The sequence below is a fragment of the Solanum tuberosum genome, unplaced genomic scaffold (assembly GCF_000226075.1).
Source record: "Solanum tuberosum cultivar DM 1-3 516 R44 unplaced genomic scaffold, SolTub_3.0 scf00015, whole genome shotgun sequence".
NCBI classification, from domain to species: Eukaryota; Viridiplantae; Streptophyta; class Magnoliopsida; order Solanales; family Solanaceae; genus Solanum; species Solanum tuberosum.
In genome coordinates, this window is record NW_006238941.1 from 346861 (window position 1) to 360740 (window position 13880).

The 13880-nt window shown below is 37.5% G+C and overlaps 1 pseudogene; it reads right to left on the minus strand.

The window, feature by feature from the left end:
- Positions 1-6818, minus strand: part of LOC102595810 (signal recognition particle subunit SRP72-like) — a 66577-nt pseudogene extending 59759 nt beyond the window's left edge.
- Between the last annotated feature and the right edge of the window lie 7062 nt (positions 6819-13880).

Here is a 13880-nt window from a genome sequence, read left to right on the forward strand (position 1 = left end):
TGGAAGAGTAAGAAACAAAGTGTGGTTGCTCGATCTAGTGCAGAATCAAAATATCGAGCAATGGCGACAGCAACTTGTGAGCTAGTTTGGATCAAACAGTTGCTGGGAGAACTAAAATTTGGCAAAATTGATCAGATGGAACTTGTGTGTGATAATCAAGCGGCTCTTCATATCGCATCAAATCCAGTGTTTCATGAAAGGACTAAGCACATTGAGATTGACTGTCACTTTGTCAGAGAAAAGATACTCTCGGGAGATATTGTTACAAAATTTGTGAAGTCAAATGATTGGCTTGCAGATATCTTCACCAAGTCTCTCACATGTCCTCGTATTAATTACATCTGTAACAAGCTAGGTACATATGATTTGTATGCACCAGCTTGAGGGGGAGTGTTAGAATAGAAATAAGTATTTCCTACTTAGAATTGGAATAGGAATAGGAATAGGAATCCTAGTTGGAAAAGGATTCCAATGTAGTGTCTATAAATAGGGTCTCAATGTAACTATTTAGATACACAATTCAATAATATTTTTCCCATATATTTCTCACACATACAACAAATAAGAAGATATAGCAGCTTTGCAGACATTTTAACCCCCAACATACAAACACTTTTTGACTGTAATGGCACATCTTTTCAATTAGACTAGTTCTAAATTGTTAGTCTATTATTACTAAAGGGTTAACAAACCAACAAAAAGTTAAGCCCATATAAGAAAATAAGAGATGCTTAAGATTCTCCTTAAGTTCATAGAGACAAGAACATATCAATTGCTAACGTAAGTACATCTTGATGCCAACTTAAACCCTCCAAAATAACTTCCAAGCGAGGAAATATCTGATGTTTTTTAATAGTCATAGATTGTGCATCATCAAGTGTTAAGAAAATGGATAAAAGTCATACAAATAAAGCAAGTCAGGACCAACTGAATCCAATTTTTTCATGATGTTATGAAGAGCTTATTAGCGTCAAACTTGCCTTCGAGCTGACAATAACAGTTGTTCTGCATCTTTGTATTTCTCCCTTTCAATTAAAGAGCAGGCAGTATTGTAAGCCAATTCAAAACTGCTAGTTGCTTTAACTCTCAGTGCATCCAAGGTTCCTTGCACTTCAGAAGACCTACCAGCAGAAACCAGACCAGCAACAAGATTTATCTCCAAGGAATCTATAGTAGACTTTGGGAGCTTTTGATAAATATCGACAGATGCACCCATCTTTCCTATACGATACAAAATCTGAGATTCCAACAGCATTGACTCAGTACTTCCTTCTTGCCCCTTCAAGGACTCTAAAGCCTCCTCCAATTTATTTTGCCGATATAAGCAATATCCCTTTTCAAAGAAAGCATGACAATGAAAAAGGGAAAATGTTAATGAGAGAACCAAAATCCAGAATTGAAGAGAAAGGAACTTATTTTTCTTTTCATCAAGTAGAGGAGATACTCAGTAAGCATAAGACAAAAATATGTAAATAATTTGCATAAAGATGGTGCTGGAACAACCCAAAGCTAGCTTGGTACTGAAAAGAAGCTTATGAAATGATTAGCTATCCCCTGTAAGAAAGATCAGGGACTGATGACTGCTCGTATATTTCCTATTATACTTCCTACTTCATAGTTGGAATTGCCCATGGGAGGAAGCCATAAGGATGTTTCAATTGTAATCATATCATTCAGGTATACAATACGAGACTATCAGATGAAAAAATCACTGCCTCTAACATCCTGGGAAATCGAACTTTGGTAAGAGTATCCTAACTAGCTTAACAACATACATTGTACCTTCTTCTCTTTTTCCTCTTCCCTTTTCTCAAAGATTGGTAATAACATGCCATGAGGGGCTTCTCAAACATCATCCTAGATTTGGAGTTGATTGACATTTGACCCTCTACTACAAGGAGCACAGTAGACCTGGTCAAGAGTGGAGGAGCTTTCCCAAGCCTCAACAATTGACAGAGTTTTAATCTCCCCTGAATGGAGTGAAATGTTCAAAGCCATTAAGCAGCATACCATGCCCATGGTGTTCTCGGATCATAAGCCAATTATTCTGGAAATTGGGGATCGGGTAGCATCACCCTCATATTTTAAATTCGAGAAGATGTGGTTACAATCTGATGGTTTCATAGATATGCTGAAAGATTGGTGGAACTCTTACACAGTTGTGGGTACCCCAGATTTTATGTTCACACAAAAGCTAAGGAACCTGAAGGACATTACGATGAATCATACATGAAAATAAAATTAGTTAGCAAATAAAGGATAACCAAACAACCCACAAGCTACTCGTTATGGCCCTGCAAACCTTGGAGGGATTTGATCTTATATGGTTAAACAAGAACAAAGTATGCAATTACATTTACCAACATAATATAATTCATATCCTCACTCTGCTAAATCCTGTAAGAGAATATAATATTAATCAAGTGAGATTACAAACAAAAACTTATGCAACAAATAACAGCAACTTGCCACTACACAGGATTACCACAACTCTAAGTTTGAGACAGAGAACAAAGGAGACAGAGGAAAATCAAAATGACTTGGGGGCTGGGATGACTAGGCCAACTTTGAGGATTATCAAGTCTTTTGTTATTGTTTTACTTAAATATCACTAAATTATAAGTAAATTTTGATGAAAACATATATAAGATAGAATTGTTCATAAAAATAATATTATGTATATATAATTATAAAAATATGTATATATTTGTTGGTTCCGTTCGGGTATTTCTTCGATTTTTTTGAACAAAACCAAATATTATCAGTTTTTAAAAATGAAAAACCAAGTCAAACCCAAATAAAAATCAGTTTATTTAATCGATTTGGTTAATTGGTTTAGTCTATCAGAAACTGCCTCTCTACCTCTAAGGTAGTGGTAAGGTCTGCGTACACTTTACCCTCCCCCGACTCCACTTTGTAGATTACACGAGGTGTGTTGTTGTCGTGAACACCCCTACTTGTGCCCCAGACAGAGCCCCACCCCAGGCCCTGAAGGGTTCACCATGGCCTTCTTTCAGAAATCCTGGAGTTTCATCAAGGATGACATGATGCGTGCTTTCAACATTATCCACAACTGTCAGATGGTAAGGTCCGGCAGTGCTTCTTTTATTGCTCTCATCCCAAAGAAGAAGGGAGTTGTGGAGCTGAGAGATTTTAAACTCATCAGCTTAATAGGTAGTGTGTACAAGCTAGTGACTAAAGTTCTAGCTGAAAAATTGACAAAAGTGGTGACAAAATTGATTTCTGGACAGCAAAGTGCTTTCATGAAAAATAGGCAAGTCGCTGATGCCTCCATGATTGCCAATGAGGTTCTTGATTGGAAGCTCAAAACTGGAGATACTGACCTTCTATACAAGCTGAACATAGAAAAGGCCTTTGACCAATTAAATTGGGCTTATTTAATTGGTACATTGAAGAAGATGGCGTTTGGAAATAGATGTATAAGGTTGTCATCAAAAAAAAAAAAATAGATGTATAAGGTGGATATATTTTTGTATTTCAACTGTAAAATTCTCCGTTTTGGTTAATAGTATCCGTGTGGCGGTTTTTTCTCCTCAAAAGGGTCGCAGGCAGGGAGACCCTCTCTCCCCCTTTTTGTTTATTCTGGCAATGGAAGGGGGCTCACTCAAATGCTGGCGAAGGTTAAAGAGCTCCAATGGATTCGAGGGTTCCAGGTTGGCAGGAAACCCTCCACCACTATCATTGTTTCTCATTTGCTCTATGTAGATGATACTTTGATTTTTTGTGGAGCAGACAGTCCACAATCTCAACATCACTCGAATGGTCTTTTGAGTCTATCTCTGGTCTACATATCAATATGCTCGAAAAAGGCTTCAAGTGGCAAAAGGTGGAGGATTTGTGGCTCAGGTCACAGGTTCAAGCCCCACACCATGCAAAGCGAAGCCCGGTATTTAAGCGGAGAAGGGTAGAGGGGCGGGCACATTATCCACCGAGTTTAGAAGGCTATGATTGGTCCAAAGGGCGGGTCCCAGACAAATTTCTCGGTTATAAAAAAAAAAAAAAGTTATCCAATAAATTATCTTAGAAGAGTCAGTGGACATACTCAGCTGCAATATGGGCTCTCTCCCCACTATCTACGTCGGATTTACCATTAGGTGCTAAATTCAAATCAGTTTGAGATATGGAATGGAGTTACAGAAAAAATGGAGAAAAGGCATGCAACATGGAGAGTCGGTGCCTGTCTCTAGGTGGTAGGCTCACCATAATCAACAGTGTCCTTGATAGCATCCCCATTTACATTTTGTCTCTATTTCATATGCCAAGTTCAGCCATAAAACACAAATAGACAGCCTCAAAAGAAGATTCCTATGGGAAGGAAATAGTTAATCACAAATGTCCTTAGGTTAAATGGCAAATTGTGACTCTTCCTAAGCCTTGGGAAAGGCTTGGGGATCAAAGATTTGAAGCTTCATATTAGTAATGAAATGGCTATGGAGGTTTAGCCAACCTGAGGCAGGTTACTGGAATGACATTATTGTTGCCAAATATGATGCTCAAAACCACTGGTATCCCAAGAGAGGCAGTGAAACCACATGGAGTTTAGGTCTGGAAACACATTAGTATATAGAAGATGAATTTTCTCAGAAAGTTCCCTTCAAAGCTGGCAATGGACTCAATGTCAAATTTTGGGATGATTTATGATTTGGGGACACTACAGTGAAGGTTTCCTTTCCAAGACTTCTTCAGATAGCTAGCAACAAAGATGCAACCAGAGTGTAGTTTCCAGAAGAATCCTACAGGATTGAGAAATGAATGATTTACTCATCCTCCTTGGGGCTTTGGAAGAACACAATCTGGATACTACCTCCAAACATAGGATCCTATTGGGCAACTCTAAGAAGGGAGTTAACACTATGAAAGAATGTTACAAACAAGGATGCTCTCAGTAATGGAATTCTTGAAGCTTGGCCTTGAAAACGTGCTTGGAGGACTAGACAAAAAAGAAGGGCAGCCCGGTCCACTAAAGCTCCCGCTATGTGCAGGGTCCATGGAAGGGCCCGACCACAAGGGCCTATTGTACGTAGCTTTACCTTGCATTTCTGCCAGAGGCTGTTTCCAAGGCTTGAACCCGTGACCTCCTGGTCACATGGCAGCAACTTTACCAATTACTCCAAGGCTCCCCTTTCTTTGAAGGACTAAACAGCCTTTCAAAAATTAGTTGCTTCACATGGACAGCACTCCATAGGAAATGCCCGACACAAGACAATCTCAGAAAGAGAAGTTATCATCCTTGACGAACAGATGCTTCTTTTGCAAGCGGAATAATGAATCTGTCAACCACCTCTTTCTGCATTGCTCAGTAACAGCTGACATTTGGCATCTATTTTCTCTGTGCTTGGCCTCTAATGGGTCATGCCCTATTCCATCAAAGACAACTATGAAAGTTGGATACTCTGGAGAGTTGATGAAACCATCAAAAGGATTTGGAGAATGATCCCAGTAGCAATTTTTTCGTGTATTTCTAAGGAAAGGAATAGCGGATGCTTTGATGGAATTTCAACTCCTACAAGTACTCTAAATGCTAGATGTCTAGTTAGTATGTTTAGTAGGCATTTTAACTCCCCTGTAAACAGTGTTGACAATTTTTTGGATTTTATTAGCTCCTTGACCCTGAGTCCTGACTTAGCAGTGGTCTTGGGGTTATATTTAGACTGTTGTTTTACAGGTTTTTGCTTAGTTTTTAGCTTCATATAGTTATTCCCTGAACCTAACAGTTAGATGCTTTGTAACTCTGCATCCTCTTGATGCCTCTTCAGTCTTTAATACAATTTATTTACTTCACCAAAAGAATAGATTAGTGCTTTGGTGATTTTGAGTACTAAAGACATATACTCCCACCATCTCAAATTATCTTTTACTTTTTAGTATGTCCCAAGAAGAATGACACTTTTTCTATACTTAGAATATTAACTTTGAACTTCTAACTTTACCCTTAGTGAGACCATTTATAGCCAGAAATATCTATGGCTTGTTTTAAACCACAAGTTTCAAAATCATTTCTTTCTTAAACTCTGTGTGAAATAAAAAGATCACATAAATTGGACAAGAGGGAGTAATATTGTAGAAGTGTTGGTTGGGGCAAGTGACATGGAGAGATTTAGAGAGTGTTGTAATGTACAATTACATAGAGAAGTCAGTTGTCCACCCTCATAATACAAAATGTTTTCTCAGATATCAAACACGAAAAGTAACTTCTTCAGTCGAAAATTTATGTCATACCAAACTCGCCTAAGCACCATTTTCCAATTTCAATGTCAAAGCAAAACCAAAATCTCTAGATATATATATGCGTGCATAATTCCTAATTTCCAATCACCTTTAAATTATATATAGTGCAATAGGCATTACCTTAAAGAAGCTAAGATCAAGAGAACCCTTTTTGCTAGAGTCTTTAATAGCAACCAAAGCTTCTTCTATAGAATCTGCTTTCACTAACGCCACTACTTTACACCGTATCGCATCCTCATCTCCAGGCGCAGCCGCAAGAACTTCAAATAAAAATCATCAAATGCTTTACACTGGAATATTACAGATAGATGAAATTATAGCTTAAAAGGAACTTACTCTGATCGGAAACTTTGACGGCTTGCTCATACTCGGATCGTTGGATGTGGCGATTAAGCGAAGTGAAGAGATCTTCAATTGATATAACAGGGGCTGCTGCTGCTGCAGATGCCTTTGCTTTCTCTTTGGGCTTAGGAGCCATTTCTGAAGCAATTTCCCAGATCTTCTCCTTGGTTTTTCAGGAATCAGGATGACCAAAATTAATAGGAAGAATTATTTTACCAATCCCTTAAAAAAAATTTAAAAAAAAAGCCATCTACTAATTACTATACCCTATACACTAAAATATTTAACAGAAAATATAAATTATTTTATTATTTAGAAATTTTGATTAAGTATACATTATTTCATATTTATTTTCAGCACAAGGTATTAATCAACAGTATAAATAGAAAATATGAATTATTTTGATTAAGTATACATTATTTTATTCATTTTTTTTTAGAATGGTAAACTTTATTTCTATATATTCATAGGTGTTAGTCCCCCATCACAAAAGTTGTTTCTTTACAAAATTCTAATATTCTAATTACAGCCAGTCAATTGCATTAAAAACACTCTGTGTTGTCTATAATTACTTGTATATTCCAAAAATAGTCAAGGGCTAAGCAGTCTGTCTTGATCTTCTGTATGTGGCTCTTTTTGCCTTCAAAACATATTTGATTTCTCTCTTTCCATATGGTCCACCAGATATATGTGGGAACCATCTTTCCATCTCTCCTCCTTTCTTCTTGCATTACCATCATTGTTCCAACTTCTTAGCACTTCTTTGATTCTCCAGGTTTCACCCACCTGATCTTCCTCTTATGTATGAACATCTGTCATAGTTGGTCTGTCCATTTACAATGCAAAAAGAGATGGTTGACTGTCTTTATTTGTTCTTCACATAGATAGCATCTAGAGCATAGATTGTGTTTCCTCTTGTTAACGTTTTCATGAGTGAGGAATATTTTCTTTGTTAGATCTTTGTAAGCAGACCTGACAGTGAAAATACATTTGATATCCACCTTCCACACCAAGTTGTCCTTTACTTATGTAAGGTTGAGATTTGAGGGACTGTATTCCGAAAATCTGCTACAAAGGTCACCTCCCAATCATTTAAATTCCTTCTTAGGTGAAAATTCTAGCCCTGTCTTGTCCATAGTTCAGCCACAATAGCATCCTCAGCCTGGTATAAGTTGTAAAGTTTAGGGAAAATTTGCTTCAAAGGCCATTGCCCACACCATATATCCTTTTAGAAAGCCACATTCTCTCCATTCCAACTTTGTAACTCGTTCTTGTTGAAACTAGTTGTCATAACTTCCTGATGGATCTCCATACACTACAATTATAAGGAGTTGTCACCTCCTATGTCATCCATCTATCCTGCATGCCATACTTTGAACTGATCACTTTTTTCCATAGAGCTTCTTCTGGAGATGCAAACTTCTATAACCACTTCATCATCAGAATTTTGTTATGTCTATCTAGCTCTTTAATGTTTAAGCCCCCTCATTTCTTGCTTTCCAGTAGCTCCTTCCATTTCAATGATATTTCTTCTTGTCTTCACTTCCTTTCCATATGAAGTTCCTCCTAACAATATCTAGTTTGTTAGTAACACTAGCTGGGTAGGAAAGAGTGACATCATATATGAACGAGTAGAGTCTATTACACTGCTTATCAAATTGAGTCTGCCACCAGAGGATAGGTATTGGCTTTTTCAGTTTGCTAATCTTTTTTCACTTATTTCTATTACACCACTCCATATGTTCTTGGACTTGCTCTTAGTTCCTAAGGGAATTCCCAGGTACGTGGTTGGGAGTTCACCCACTTTCCCCCTAATTTTTCTACTAGATCTTCAATGTTTGGCACTGTATTAGCTGGGTATATGAAACTTTTACCCCAGTTTATGTGCAAATCAGAAACTGCAAAGATGTTGAAAATAACTCTGAGAATTAACATTTGTTCCCATATGGCACCACAAAACCCTCTGAACTATCCTCTGATTTTTGTTGTTTGCATTAGGTTGCTTAGTCCCTCCATAGAGATGATGAAAAGGAAAGAGGATAGTGGATCCCCTTGCCTTAAACACCTACAGAGGAGAAAATGCCACATGGACTTCTGTTTATCAAATTTGAGAACTTTACTGTGTTGATATGAGCCACTTTGAACCAAAATCCATCCTCTGTAGCATATTCATTAAGAAGTCCCAATTTAGGTGATCATATGCTTTCTGGATGTCCACTTTACATAGAATCCCCTTGTTTTTTTGTCTTTTTATCTTGAGTTTACACACTCATTTTCCACCAGCACTGCATCTGTGATCTGTCTGTTCTTGATGAAAGCTATTTGTTGCCTGTCTACAAGCTTTTGTGTCACTCTTTTCAACCTTTCTACTAGGACCTTCACAATGATTTTATATACCCCCCCCCACACACACACACAAGAATTATGAGTCTAAAATCATTAAGCTCCATTGCTCCTACCTTTTTTGGAATTAATGTTATAAAGGTAACATTTATGCTTTTCACAAAAGTCCCTTCCCTGTGAAAAGCCTTAATTTCTGCCACTACCTCATTACTTTTGATGTTCCAGCAGTGGTTGAAGAAATCCATTGTGAAGTCATCCAGTCTTGGTGCTTTGTCCCCATCATAGGATCTTATGGCATCTATGATTTCCTGTTCTTCAAAGGGGGTTGTCAGCATATTGTTGTCTTCTTCATCGATCACAAAACAATCTCTTATATTCAAGTCAGCCCTATAATCTTTAGTTTCTGAGTACAAATTTTCATAATACTCAATTATCACCTTTTTCACCTCTTCTAGTTCAGTCACCAACACCTCATTGATTTTTAGCTCATCAATTGTGTTAACTCTCTTCTGTGCATTAGCTATTTTATGGAAAAAAAATGTGTTTCTATCCCCTTCTTTGAGCCAAGTTGCCCTAGATCTTTACTCCAGGTTGTTTCCTCGTGGTTTGTTATCTCTTCAAACTCTGAATTGAGTGCCACTTTAGAAACTATCTCTCATTCCTCCAAATTTCTTTGTTCTTGTATGATTTCAAGGTCAGTGAACTGTTTCAAGACTTTTTATTTTTATTGTTTCAGATTACCATTGATTGTTCTATTCCATTTTTTGTGCTTGTCTTTCAAGGCCCTCAATTTTGATTCCAGGATGAAATCAGGTTTGCCACGGAAGTTGAAAGATTCCCACCAGCTCCGTATTCTGTTATTGAAACCCTCTATATTTTAACCACCAATTTTTAAATTTGAAATATGACTTGGTCACCTCCCATTTTCCGCATTGTAGAAGTATTGGAGCATGGTCTGATACTATCTTCTACATCACTGATTGTTTGATGTTTCTGAAGGTTGAATCCCAATCCTCTGAGAATAGGAATTTGTCAAGTCTGGCAGTTGTATTGTGTGTCTCTCCTCTCCTCCAAGTGTAATTTCCTCCGGCTAATTGTAGATCCATCAATTCTATATCCTCAATAAACTTTGAGAATTGTGTCATTGATGTGTTGATTCTATTACAATTGACCTTTTCAAATGGGTATCTATGTTAAAATCCCCACATAAATCCCAAGGACATTGATTAAACCCCTAGTTGCCCCCAATTCCCACCATGTTTCCTCTCTTTCTATAGTGTCGTTTGGCGCATACACGCTTGCGATGTGCCAGTTAAGATCATAATTCAATCCTGATAAGTGCAAGACACTAAGTATTTTCCACACTACTAACCACCCCTTCCCAACTTTTTTTGCCCCACATTATGACAATCCCTCCCCTTGTCCCACTTGCTTCCATTTGCACATGATCAGCCTATCTGCTACCCCATATTTCTTTGACATAGTTTGCAATTTCCCCTTCCAGATTTGTCTCTTGGAGACATACTACATCAGTTTTCCAGATCTTCAACAAATTTTTAATCATACTTCTTTTTCTCTTGCAGTTTAGCCCCCTTACGTTCCAGGATATTATGTTCACATTCATTGATCCATGGCCAGATACCCCCCTCTAATCCTAGAACCATTACTCATGATTTTTGTGTCCAGTTGTAAACTTTTCAATTCTTGTAAATCTCTTCTTTTGTCATTACCCAATTCACTTTGTTTTCCCCTATCTCCTTTTTTATTTCTCTTTATCTTCGTCAGCATCTCCTTTTCTTTTCCTTCACATCCCTTAAAATTAACTCCAAACTCCACACAGAGTCTGACTATATTTTATGTATCCATTCAAATATTGTTGAATCAGATTGCTCTGGATTTGTAATGGTACTACATCTTTTGTTGTTAGGTTATGATTATCTTCTATTTGTTGTTCCGAGGTCACCATATATTTATGTCACAACCCAAACCTACACCTTGAACATGGCCGTCACTTGAGAACCATTCTTGGTCCCCATATCGGTGCTCAATACTACTCTCAATAATATATACTCATACTCTAATGTATCACACACTTTCTCTGGTTTGAGATAATTTCTCAAACTATCCTCTTCAAAGAGGTAACTACTCTAAAATATCTTTGAACTCATAAACTCTTTTTAGAAATCGAAGTTTTTTTTTCAATGTAAAAAATGATACATTTGAGAACACTTAGTTCCCTTAAACTTTACTAAAAATGTCTCTTTAAATTTTCCTCAAAACCTTAGTTTAAAACACAAATTTTGGCTTTAAAGGATTCTCAAGATTTATAACTCGACATAGAGTTCATGTTGAAATATAGACATGAACAAAGCAACTCAAGGATCTCAATTACAATATAGGAACTCAATACTCAGAACTCAACGATACTACTCATCTCAAGATTACTCAATTCAGAGGGTTCATGCTGGAATATAGACATGAACGAATCGACTCAAGGACCTCAATGCAATACTTAGCTCCCTCATATTCTTTTTCAATCACGAATACAACCCATCTCATTCTTATATTTATTTTCTCAAGACTTAGTTCAAATCTATAGTTAATTGCGAAAGACTTGTCAAAATGACTAAAAAAGGACCTCTTGAACTTTCCTCTTAACTTTTCTTTAATTTGAAATGGAATTTAAGACATGTGATTAGGACATGAAGGATCTCTCAAGGATTAATGAAGACTTTAAGAGTTAATCAAGAAGAGAACGTAAACATGATTTGAAAGAATGCATACGGGACGAAAGACAGAGAAAAAAAGGGCCTGACGACCCTAGCGGATTGCATGGTGCAGGGTGCTCTGCCTCAAAGTACTGAGGACCATTTGGGGCGCATTGCAGGCGCAGTGCGCTAGCCCTTCTGGCGCCTTGGTGGCGCATTGCCCCACCCCGAACCCTGAAATCCGATGAATTTTCTTGCTAATTTCGGGTCCTAACTCATCTAGAATCGATTGGTTACTTCCAAACTCTCTTTGATCCACAAAATCAACACGAATTCATTGAAATCCACCCAAATTCTATCAGGAAACACCACTCATTCTCAAGACCCTCACCTCAAGAACTCGAAACCTCCATTGTTAAAGAATGAAGCTAAAACTCAAGAACTACTCAAGACTAAAATACCCTTTTCTCAAACAGACGAAATGTCTTAACTAGAGAGGCTTCACTCAAACGAGCATAACATTTTACTCGGAGATCAAAATTTAGCAAACTTGGTGGTGTTGGAAAGAGGACTCAAAGACCTTCAATTTGGTAGGTCATGGCCACCTAACTCTTTATTTTCTAAAAAGTATGGTCGTTTGAATTTGACCCAAAAAAATCTCATAGTGAAACTTAATTGGAAAGAAAATTTCCAACTCAACTTTATGATAGGGAATTCTTGTGACCTTAACACCTAAGAAAATTTAGAATCACTTGGTACAATATTATTCAAAATGAAGAATGGCTCGAGTCTTAAATTAGAAGCTTTCTAAATGTTACACTTTCTTCTCCCCCTTCTCCTTCTTTTTCATTCAAAATCTCCATTGAGTTCCTTATCCGTTGTGTCTCCTGTAAAATCTCCTTCCATTGTACTAATTTTACTGGGGCTGATTGTTCCATAGAGATTGCCGCAATTTTGATATTAATTATGTTGAAATCTTGGCATGTCTCTGCTGATTTAATTTGTTCCCATGTTATTGGGTCTTTGAATGGGCCCAATACCTCATTCTGGCCTAAACCCTTTTTATCTTTCCTTTTACCTGTTGATTCTTTTGAAATTGGTACCACTTTTGCTCTTTCCCCATCACTTGAAGTGCCCATGTGCCCTTCCATAAATTTCACCGACAAAGATTTTAATAACCCTTGACCAGACTGTCTTTGGTTAATATCTATTGGATATTTTCCACTTTCCTCTCTCTTCTTCTCTGACATTCTCACTGTCATCGGTATTTCAAACCACGAATGTGAATTCATCATTGGTCACCTCTACTTTCTTGGGAACCGTGCTACTGTCCCCTCTCACTTCAATTCTGGCCCAATGAAGATGATATTTTAGCGATGTCTCGTCCTCTGTCTCGATGTATCCTCCAAAGAGATTTCCAATTTCTTAGAAAAACTTTTTGGACCATAGATTCATGGGTAACCCCATTAATATTATCTAGACCCAATCTCTCTTGATTTTCGCCGGCAAACATCCAATGGTTGGCTTCCACCAATATGCCTAACTTCATCTTCTTCCAGATCCATCGGCCACATGCTCTGTCGCTTTCCTCGTCGGAAGTTCAAACAAAAAGTGTCAATCATTCATCGCAAATACATTGACTTCTATTGCCGATATCCATGAGTTACAAGCCCATCTTCTCACATCATTCAAACTGAGAGTTTCTTGAACTTGGCTTTGGATTTTTCCGACGACGTATCTACCCAGGATGTTGTTCTCTTTTTGTGATGTTTACCCGATGATGTCGATGTTTTTGGTTGTGTTTTGAATGTTGGCCGTCTCCACTGCCTCTGTCATCTATCTGCTACATTTAATAGCTTTTTTGTATGATTTCCCTTATTGCTCTTTCTCATTTTTATCTCTCATGTGCTCTAGCTATTTCATAAGTGAAACCAACTATTTTGTGTGCTATATTCCCCCAACCTCCTTTATTATTTGTTTCAGGTGTAATAATGATTAATCTGATCATGCTAATGCTTATCGTGACCAACGTCACTATCCTACGGTATGAGTGTCTACGATCGACGATAATATAGTAACCCAACCAAGGGTTGGGGTCGTGTCCCAAGGGAGCGGTTTTGAGAATTGATAGAAAAATAGAATTACATTCTAACTAGTCGTAGCTAAAGATATTAACGAACAAAAACATAGTAAATAAAAATGGGTGACACGAAAGTGTCAAATATCAAATGAGATTTT